Here is a 10,710-nt window from a genome sequence, read left to right as displayed (position 1 = left end):
AGAGCCCTCTCTGAACACTAGGTGCAGCCAGCACTTACTGTGCCCCATACAGCTCTGCTTGATAGAAGGTAGCCAAATACTGATACTTGTAACAGTTTTTTCCCTATGAACAAGAATTGGGAAAATATGAAATTAGTAAATATTCTGCCAACGTTTTTCTGTTCTGCTCTTTAAGAGTTCTCTACTACAGCTGGCAAACCTGATCAGCATTCATCCTATTTTCTTATGGTTTCCTGCCTCCAGCCTAGGGCTGTGAAGGTTGCACTTGTGGAAAGTACTGTATCATACAACACACACACAAACAACACACCCACATACAGATGCACACTTGGACACACACGGACACATAAGGAAATGCAAACAGACACACCGAGACAGGTAAACTATTCACAGAGACACAAACATACACATACACATATCACAGACATTACACACACAGAGACGCAGAAGCACACACACAAATATACACAGGCACACAGAGAGACGCATAAATAACTACACACACCCCAACACACAGACACAGGTATAGGCACAAACACACAGGCACACACACACAGACCGACACCCAGGCTTGCTGTGGACTGGGAAGCCCCACAGGGGCTTTAATCTACTAGGCACCGCAGGAAGTCCAAAGCTCTTGGCTCACCTACAGTGTAATAGGCAGAACTCAAAAAGTTATCCTTATGGGAGTTTCCTCTCCAAGCCTTTCTGAGAGAACCATGAAGCCCAGTTACACTAGGTGTTCGAAGGTATAAACTTATAATACATATGCTGTAGAATCAATGCTTTTGAACTGTGGTGTTGAAGAAGAGTCCCTTGGACTGCAAGGAGATCCAACCATTCCATCCGAAAGATCAGTCCTGGGTATTCATTGGAAGGACTGAGGTTGAAGCTGAAACTCCAATACTTTGGCTACCTGATGTGAAGAGCTGACTCATTTGAAAAGACCCTGATGCTGGGAAAGATTGAGGGCAGGAGGAGAAGAAGATGACAGAGGATGAGGTGGTTGGATGGCATCACCGACTCAATGGACATGAGTTTGAGTAACCTCCGGGAGTTGGTGTTGGACAGGGAGGCCTGGCGTGCTGCAGTCCATGGAGCTGCAAAGAGTCAGACACGACTGAGTCACTGAACCAAACTGAACTGTACAAAGCAGGGTGTGGTGGGGGCTGCCCAGGAGCAAGGACCAAGGATGCAGGGTCGCCAGGCCTCCCAGAACACAGTGGGCACTGCCACAGAGCAGTACCAGTGCTGGCACACCAGCTAGAGACCCCAGCCTCCCCAAGAGAAGGCCAAGTGCCACATTAGTAGTTGTCTCTATTCAGACTGCCACTTGCAGCCAGTGTGGACACAGCAACAACCCTATTCACGTGGAGTGGAGGCCACCTTGGCCAAGTCTTCCTCCAGCACTTTGAGAACTCTGTTACATGGGAAAGTGGTAAGGGGGCCCCAGAGCATGAATGTGTAGGCATCTGGGGCAGACAGAAGGTTCCAGGCTGCCCTGCCCTTACTGAATGGTCTCCATACAGTGGGAGGCTGACTGTGAGTGCCAACCTGAACAGAGAAGGGTCACGACGCACCAGCAGGGCAATTGTGGCTACCACATGGCTCTCCATGCCTCATGCCCATGTTCCCAGCATCTATGTGCTGACCCCAAGCCTGCCTAGTCTATGTCTCTTGAGTAGCCGCTAAACATTTGTAGTGAAATCACCCCTATTCCTGCTCCAGGGGTGAACTTGCATGGCCTAAATTATGGAAGAAATCTCACCCTTGCAAGGAATTGGCAAACCCACATGGTAGTGAAGGTCCCTCAGAGCAGGGGCGTCTCCAAGGCCATGTACCATGTTGGACCAAACCATGAGCTATCTCGGATCCTGATTTATTGCCAAGCCTCCCTCTTGGTTGCTGAATCCAGGTCCTGATGGGGGTTCCCTTCTTGGCAACTGGGAACAAGAATTGGATACAGAAGCATCACTAGAAACCTGTAGTGTAATTCATATGGCCCTGCTTCCCTGTGAATGGGGACTGGATTTCTTCAGCCAGAGTGGTTGGGGACAGTTTAGGAAATACATGGTGATTTTACCAAGATATCACCATAAAGTCACACTTTTCCTGGATGGCTCAGGAAATTCCAAAATAAGAGGCCTCTAAGTTTTCTCAGCAAAGAGTAGCATCATTGGAATCCGACACAAAGGCCAACAGTGTGTATTTTGAAGTACACGGTACTGTGTACCCTGGAACAATATGAGTTTGAACTGTGTAGGTCCATTTACACGTGGATTTTCAGTTGTGCATCCCTAGCTCTCATGCTGATCAAGGGCCAACCATACTTGAATGTACATGCAAATTTCAGCATTTCTGCAATAAAATACTTTTGCTTATATTATATACAGTGGTAGGTTTGTGTGAATGTGTGTTTATACATATTTTATGTGTTTGTGGGTGATCCTGTGAAGATGCCCCTGACCTCAGATCCTCAATTGACAGGTATAACTCAGAGTGATCCCCTGCCCTGCCCTCCAGCCACGTCTTCAGTGGAAACCTGCCTGTGGCTTCCCTTTATGAACTCTACCCTCCTCCAGGATTCCTGTGACCACTGGCTCTTCAGGCTTCTGTGGACCCCAGCCTTTGTCTGCTCTGACCACAAAGCCCCTGTGTTCTGCTCACCCACTGGTGCCCACAGATGGTCAGATCAGCCAAACCTGTGTACTGATCCTTTATAGGTATGGGAAAGGAAAGAATACTAGGGCAGATGGCCAGAGCAGTTTCCTTCTACCTCTTGGCCCACCTCAGAAAGCAGAAAAGTCAAACACAAACTCAGACAGGTCTTTATCTATTGCTGTAACAAACCACCCCAAGTTTAGTAACAAAAATAGTGACCATCTGTCATGCTCCCAGATTCTTTTGGTCAGAATGGAATTCAAAAAGGCACCATGGAAATAGCTCACCTATATACCAAGACAGTCATGGTGACACAAAGGTGGGAAGTAACTTTAGTTTGGAGGCTGGAAGCGTGTGAAGGTGTACTAACTTACATCTGGTGTGGGTCTACTGCCATTCCCACGTGGCCTGTACCTTAACGCTTGGACTGTCTCACAGCATGGTGGCTAGGACCCAAGAGTCAGGAAATGGAAGCCAGGTCCATGAGGCCTGACCCAAGATAGGCAGGTGTCACTTCTGCCATATTCCATTTAGCAAGCAGTCACAGAGGCCAGGTCCAAGGGGAAGGACACAGCTTCCAGCTCTTGATGGAAGAAATGTCAAAACCATTATATCCCAGTTTTAAACTGCATAAATGGCTCTCTAGCCAAGGATAGCCTAACTGAACAATGAAGGCTTAATGCAAGCAATGGGAGGAATTCTGGACTAAGTTCTGCAGTTTAAAGGCATTTAGCAGGGAGGAGAAAAAATGGCAGAGTAGAAGGACATGAATTCATCCTTTCTTACAGAAACCAACATCTACTAACATATCTACTAAATCACAACTAACTACTAAGTGCTGCTGCTAAGTCGCTTCAGTGGTGTCCGACTCTGTGTGACCCCATAGATGGCAGCCGACCAGGCTCCCCCATCCCTGGGATTCTCCAGGCAAGAACACTGGAGTGGGTTGCCATTTCCTTCTCCAATGCATGAAAGTGAAAAGTGAAAGGGAAGTCGCTCAGTCGTGTCTCACTCTTCGTGACCCCATGGACCGCAGCCTACTAGGCTCCTCTTTCCATGGGATTTTCTAGGCAAAAGTACTGGAGTGGGGTGCCATCACCTTCTCCGAACTACTGAATAACCACTGACAAAAAACACAAACAGATAGAAAGATAGACCACATTCTTGGATTGCAAGAATCAACAGTGTGACAATGACTGTACTAAACAGGCAATCTACAGATTCGATGCGATTGCTATCAAATTACCAATGGAATTTTTCACAGAACTAGAACAAAAAAATTTTTTTAATTTGTATAGAAACACAAAAGACCCCAAACAGACTAAGCAATCTTGAGAGAGAAATATGGAGCTGGAGGAATCAGGCTCCTGATTTCAGGTTATACTACAAAGCTACAGTCATCAAAACAGAAATATAAATTAATGGCACAGGATAGAAAGATCAGAAATAAAACCACATATCTATGATCAATTAATCTACAACAAATGAGGCAGGGTTACAGTGGAGAAAAGACAATAATGGTGCTGGGAAACCTAGACAGATATATGTAAATGAATGAAATTAGAACACTCCCTAACACCATACACAAAAATAAACTCAAAATGGATTAAAGACCTAAGTATAAGACCAGATACTATAAAACTCTTAGAGGAAAATAAAGGCAGAACAGTCTCTGACATAAATCACAGCAATATCTTTTTCAATCTGTCTCCTAGAGTAATGGAAATGAAAGCAAAATAAATAAATGGGATCAAATTAAACTTAAAATCTTTTGCTCACTAAAGGAACCCATAAACAAAATGCACAGTCAATCCACAGAATGGAAGAAAATATTTGCAAATGATGTGACCAACAAGGGATTAATCTCCAAAATATACAAACAGCTCATAGAGCTAAAAAAAAGAAAATTGACTTAATCAAAAACATGGGTAGATGACCTAAACAGACATTTCTCCAAAGGAAGACATACAGATGGCCAAAAGTTACATGAAATGATGTAACTCAATATTGCTAATTATTCAAGAAATGCAAATTATAACTACAATAAGATATCACCCCACACCAGTCAGAACGGCCATCATCAAGAAAATCCACAAACAATAAATGCTTGAGAGGGTGTGGAGAGAAGTTAACCCACTTGCACTGCTGGTGGGAATGTAAATTGATACAGCCACTATGGACAGCAGTATGGGTGTTTTGTAAGAAATTAAAAATAGAGCTACCATGTGACCATGCAATCCCACCACTGGGCATATAGCCAGAGAAAAACATGGTCTGAAAGGATATATGCACCCTAATGTTCATTGCAGCATTGTTTACAATAGGGAAGACATGAAAAGCACATAAATGTCCACCAACAGATGGACAGATAAAGGAGATGAGATACATACATACAAGAGAATATTCAGTTCAGTTGCTCCGTCGTGTCCGACTCTTTGCGACCCCATGAACCACAGCATGCAGCACACCAGGCCTCCCTGTCCATCATCAACTCCAGGAGTCTACCCAAACCCATGTCCATTGAGTCAGTGATGCCATTCAACCATCTCATCCTCTGTCGTCCCCTTCTCCTTCTGCCCTCAATCTTTCACAGCATCAGGGTCTTTTCCAATGAGTCAACTCTTTGTATCAGGTGGCCAAAGTACTGGAGTTTCAACTTCAACATCAGTCCTTCCAATAAACACCCAGGACTGATTTCCTTTAGGATGGACTGGTTGGATCTCCTTGCAGTCCAAGGGACTCTCAAGAGTCTTCTCCAACACCACAGTTCAAAAGCATCAATTCTTCGGCGCTCAGCCTTCTTCACAGTCCAACTCTCACAACCATACATGACCACTGGGAAAACCATAACCTTGACTAGATGGACCTTTGTTGGAAAAGTAATGTCTCTGCTTTTTAATATGCTGTCTAGGTTGGTCATAACTTTCCCTCCGAGGAGTAAGCATCTTTTAATTTCATGGCTGCAGTCACCATCTGCAGTGATTTTGGAGCCCCCAAAAATAAAGTCTGACACTGTTTCCACTGTTTCCCCATCTATTTCCCATGAAATGATGGGACCAGATGCCATGATCTTCGTTTTCTGAATGTTGAGCTTTAAGCCAACTTTTTCACTCTCCTCTTTCACTTTCATCAAGAGGCTTTTTAGTTCTTCTTTACTTTCTGCCATAAAGGTGTTGTCATCTGCATATCTGAGGTTATTGATATTTCTTCCGGCAATCTTGATTCCAGCTTCTGCTTCCTCCAGCCCAGCGTTTCTCATGATGTACTCTGCATATCATGAGAGTTAAATAAGCAGGGTGACAATAAAGAGCCTTGAGGTACTCCTTTCCCAATTTGGAACCAGTCTGTTGTTCCATGTCCAGTTCTAACTGTTGCTTCCTGACCTGCATACAGGTTTCTCAAGAGGCAGGTCAGGTGGTCTGGTATTTCCGTCTCTTTCAGAATTTTCCACAGTTTATTGTGATCCACACAGTCAAAGGCTTTGGCATAGTCAATAAAGCAGAAATAGATGTTTTTCTGGAACTCTCTTGCCTTTTCCATGATCCAGTGGATGTTGGCACTTTGATCTCTGGTTCCTCTGCCTTTTCAAAAACCAGCTTGAACATCTGGAATTTCATGGTTCACGTATTGCTGAAGCCTAGCTTGGAGAATTCTGAGCATTTCTTTACTAGCGTGTGAGATGACTGCAATTGTGCAGTAGTTTGAGCATTCTTTGGCATTACCTTTCTTTGGGATTGGAATGAAAACTGACCTTTTCCAGTCTTGCGGCCACTGCTGAGTTTTCCAAATTTGCTGACATATTGAGTACAGAACTTTCACAGCATCATCTTTTAGGGTTTAAAGTAGCTCAACTGGAAATCCATTACCTACCTCCACTAGCTTTGTTCATAGTGATGATTCCTAAGGCCCACCTGACTTCTCATTCCAGAATGTCCATAAAGGAATATTATGTAATGGAACAGTGCAATATTACTCAGTCATTAAAAAGAAACGATGCCATTTGCAGTAACATGGATGGACCTGGAGTTCATCACACTGAGTGAATTAAGTCAGACAGAGAAAGACAAATATTATGTGATATCACATATGCAAAATCTTTAAAAATGACACAAACAAACTTACTTATAAAATAGAATCAGACTCACAGACTTAGAGAACAAACCTATGGTTAGTGGGGGAAAGGACTGGAGGAGAGGGATAGACTGGGATTGACATGTACACACTGCTGTATATTAATACATATATATGAAATATAAAAAAACTGGTACTGAGAACCTATTTGCAGGGCAGGAATAGAGATGCAGACATAGAAAAGGGACTTGTGGGCATGGCAGCGGGGAGAGGGTGGGACGAACTGACAGTAGCATGAAACATACATCACCATGTGTGACCCATGGTGTTTGTGTGAATGTATTTTGAACTTTTGAATAAGCACCAGGAAACACAATTGCTGAATGGAATAGTAAGAGTATATTTAGTGATGGACAGGGAAGCCTGGCGTGTTGCAGTCCATGGGTCACAAGAGCTGACTCATTGGAAAAGATCCTCATGCCAGGAAAGACTGAAGGTAAAAGGAGAAGGGGATGGCAGAGGATGAGATGGTTAGATCATGGTCTCAATGGACATGAATTTGAGCAAACTCTGGGAGATAGACGAGGGCAGAGGTGCTTGGCATGGTGCAGTCCATGGGGTTGCAAAGAACTGGACACGACTTAGTGACTGAACAACAGGATTTTTAGGACAGTGACACTATTCTGTGTGACACTAAAGTGATGAAACACTTCATTATATATTTGTCCAAACCGTTAGAATGTAACACCACCAGGAGTAAGCCTTAATGTGAACTGTGGATTTTGAATGACAGTGAGGAGTTGATGTAGGTTTATCAATTGTAACAAATGTTCCACTCTGTTGCAGAGGTTGATAGTGGGAATGCTATGCATGTGCAGGGGCAAGGGGCATGTGTGAATTCTCTATACTTTCTGCTCCATTTTGCTATGAATCTGAGACTGCTTTAATAGTCTTTTTTTTTTTTTTTTAATGTAATGAGCTAGAGGAAAACTCATCGTGCAGACTTCCTCAGAGGAGTCTCATTTGCGTATAAGAGGGAAAAAAAACTGAAAAGTGGCTGAGATGGGGCCCACCTGGCTGAGCTCCCTACACTGGAGAGGGCCTGCCCCTCACCTAGGTGGAGGGCATCCCTGTGGCATGCCAGCAGCACCACTCCAGCCCATCATTAAAGAGAAGGGGCCTGGTCCTCGGACTAGGACATACAGTGTCCAGCACTCCCTGCTAGAACCAGCATGTCAACTGCAGTTTCCAGCGTCCCACACTAGGACTGGCTGTCTCTGTTTGGAGAAATCATCATACCTCCACAGGCTCTTTCCATCCAAGCCACCTGAGAGAGAGAGCAGGGGATCAGGTACTGGCGGCTTCCACTGGGCATGCCTTGCACCATGGAGGCACAGTTGCGACCTGGGGTTACAGCAGTGCCACCAGAAGAGAGAGGAAACAGATAACCCTTCAGGGCTTCTGAGACTAAAAACAGAAAGAAAGAAAAGAAAAAAGAGCTCATAGTGAGTATGCTTTGTGCAAAAGCTTGTGGACAGGGCCATAACATTGGAAGTGAGCTGGTGTGGGGGCAGCTGTCCTCCCCAGGAAGCAGCAGTTTGAGTCTCAAGACACTTTTCACTCCTAAAGCCTTTAGGATCCTCAATGATTTTTATCCAAATTATATTTATCAAGTTACCATATTAGAAATTAAAACTGAAAAAAAATTTTTTAATAGTCCCACAAGGTAAGGATAGGGTAAACAGCAAAAATGTTAGTATGCAAAACTGAAAATTTTTAAATTATCCATTTTAAACTAAAAATAAGCCAATTTCTTATCAACATGAATACTGTTTTGAGAAATTATTTTCCAAAACAAAAAAATTAGTGAATCACATTTACATTTTTATCAGTCTCTTTACTCTGGCTTAAGATGGCCGAATTCTCATTTTTGCCTCTGCAGCCCAAAACTGCAACAGTCAGCCCTCCACTATTGTTCCACAAGTGCAGATTCAACCAACCTCAGATCAAAACTATTCAGGAAAAATAATCCCAGAAAGTTCCTAAAAGCAAAATTTGAGTGTGCTGACAACTTACATAGTATTTACACTGCATTAGGTATTACAACGGAGAAGGTAATGGCACCCCACTCCAGTACTTTTGCCGCGAAAATCCCATGGATGGAGGAGCCTGGTGGGCTGCAGTCCATGGAGTTGCAAAGAGACTGAGCGTCTTCTCTTTCACTTGTCACTTTCATGCATTGGAGCAGGAAATGGCAACCCACTCCAGTGTTCTTGCCTGGAGAATCCCAGGGATGGCGGAGCCTAGTGGGCTGCTGTCTATGGGGTCGCAGAGTCAGACATGACTGCAGCGACTTAGCAGCAGCAGCAGCAGCAGGTATTACAAGTATGTATTGTAAGTATTATAAGTATGTATTATAGGTATTAGATGATTTAAAGTATATGAGAGGATATACAAATGTTATATGCAAATGTTACACTATTTTACATAAGGGAGTTGAGCATTCAGAGCCTTAGGGTACCTGGAACCAATTTTCTGCAGATATCAAGGGACAATCTTAATAATTTTATTGTAATATAAATTTTACAATATTGTATTGGTTTCTGCTATACAACATTGTGAATCAGCCATATGTATACATATATCCCCTCCCTTTTGAGCCTCACTCCCACCACCAACCCCATCCCACCCTTCGAGGCCATTACAGAGCACCAAGCTGACCTCCCGGTGCTAAGCTATACAGCAACTTCCCACTAGGTGTCTTTCACACATGGTCATGTATATATGTCAATGTGACTCTTTCAATTCATTTCCGCCTTTGCTTTCCCCCCATTTCCACAAGTCCATTCTCTACATCTGCACCTCGATTCCTGTCTGCAATTAGGTTCATCAGTACCATTTTTCTAGATTCTATATACATGCATTTTTTCTTTCTTACTTCACGCTGTATGACAGGCTCTAGGTTCATCCACATCACTTTAACGGACTCAATTTCATTCCTTTTAATGGCTGAGTAATATTCCACTGTGGGTTTCCCTGATGCCTACACTGGAGATACTGGTTTGACTCCTGGGTTGGGAAGGTCCCCCAGAGAAGGAAATGGCAACCCACTCCAGTATTCTTGCCTGGGAAATCCCATGGGCAGAGAAGCCTGGCTGGCTACAGTCCATCGGGTCATAAGAGAGTCAGACATGACTTAAGAGACCAAACAACAACAAATATTTCACTGGATAGATGTACCACAACTTCTTTATCCACTCATCTATTGGTGGACATGTAGACTGCTTCCATGTCCTGGATATTATAGTGCTTCAATGAACATTGGAGTACATGTATCTTTTTGAGTTATGGTTTTTTCAGGGTATATGACAAGTCATATGGTAATTCTATGTTTAGCTTTAATACTTTCATTGTGCCTATGTTTAACATAAGCTAAATAAGATTATAATAAATTATAAATTATATTATAGATATAATTATAAATTTGTGATTAATATGATTATATCTGATGCAAATTTGTCAGCAAGGGAAGTTAATTTAATTTTTAAAAATGAACTGGAGGAAAACTGTTTCACAATGTTTGGTTTCTGCCATACAATTCAACCAAAATTATACATATATGTTTAGCTTTTTAAGGAACCTCCATATTGTTCTCCACAGTGGTTGCACCAATTTACATTCCCAACAGTGCAGGAAGGGTACCTTTTCTCCACACCCTCTCTAGCATTTATTGTTTGTAGATTTGTTGATGATGGCTATTCTGGCTGGTGTGAGGTGGTACCTCATTGTAGTTTTGATTTGGCATTTCTCTAATAATGAGTCCCCTGCATTGGCAGGCAGATTCTTTACCGGTGATGTTGAGCATCTTTTCCTGTGTCTGTTGGCCATCTTTTTTGGAGAGATGTCTGTACAGGTCTTCTGCCCATTTTTTGATTGGATTGCTTGTTTGATATTGAACTCCATAAGCTGTTTGTGTAT

Source organism: Capra hircus, chromosome 2, assembly GCF_001704415.2.
Source record: "Capra hircus breed San Clemente chromosome 2, ASM170441v1, whole genome shotgun sequence".
Taxonomy (NCBI): domain Eukaryota; kingdom Metazoa; phylum Chordata; class Mammalia; order Artiodactyla; family Bovidae; genus Capra; species Capra hircus.
This window is presented reverse-complemented; position numbering follows the sequence as displayed.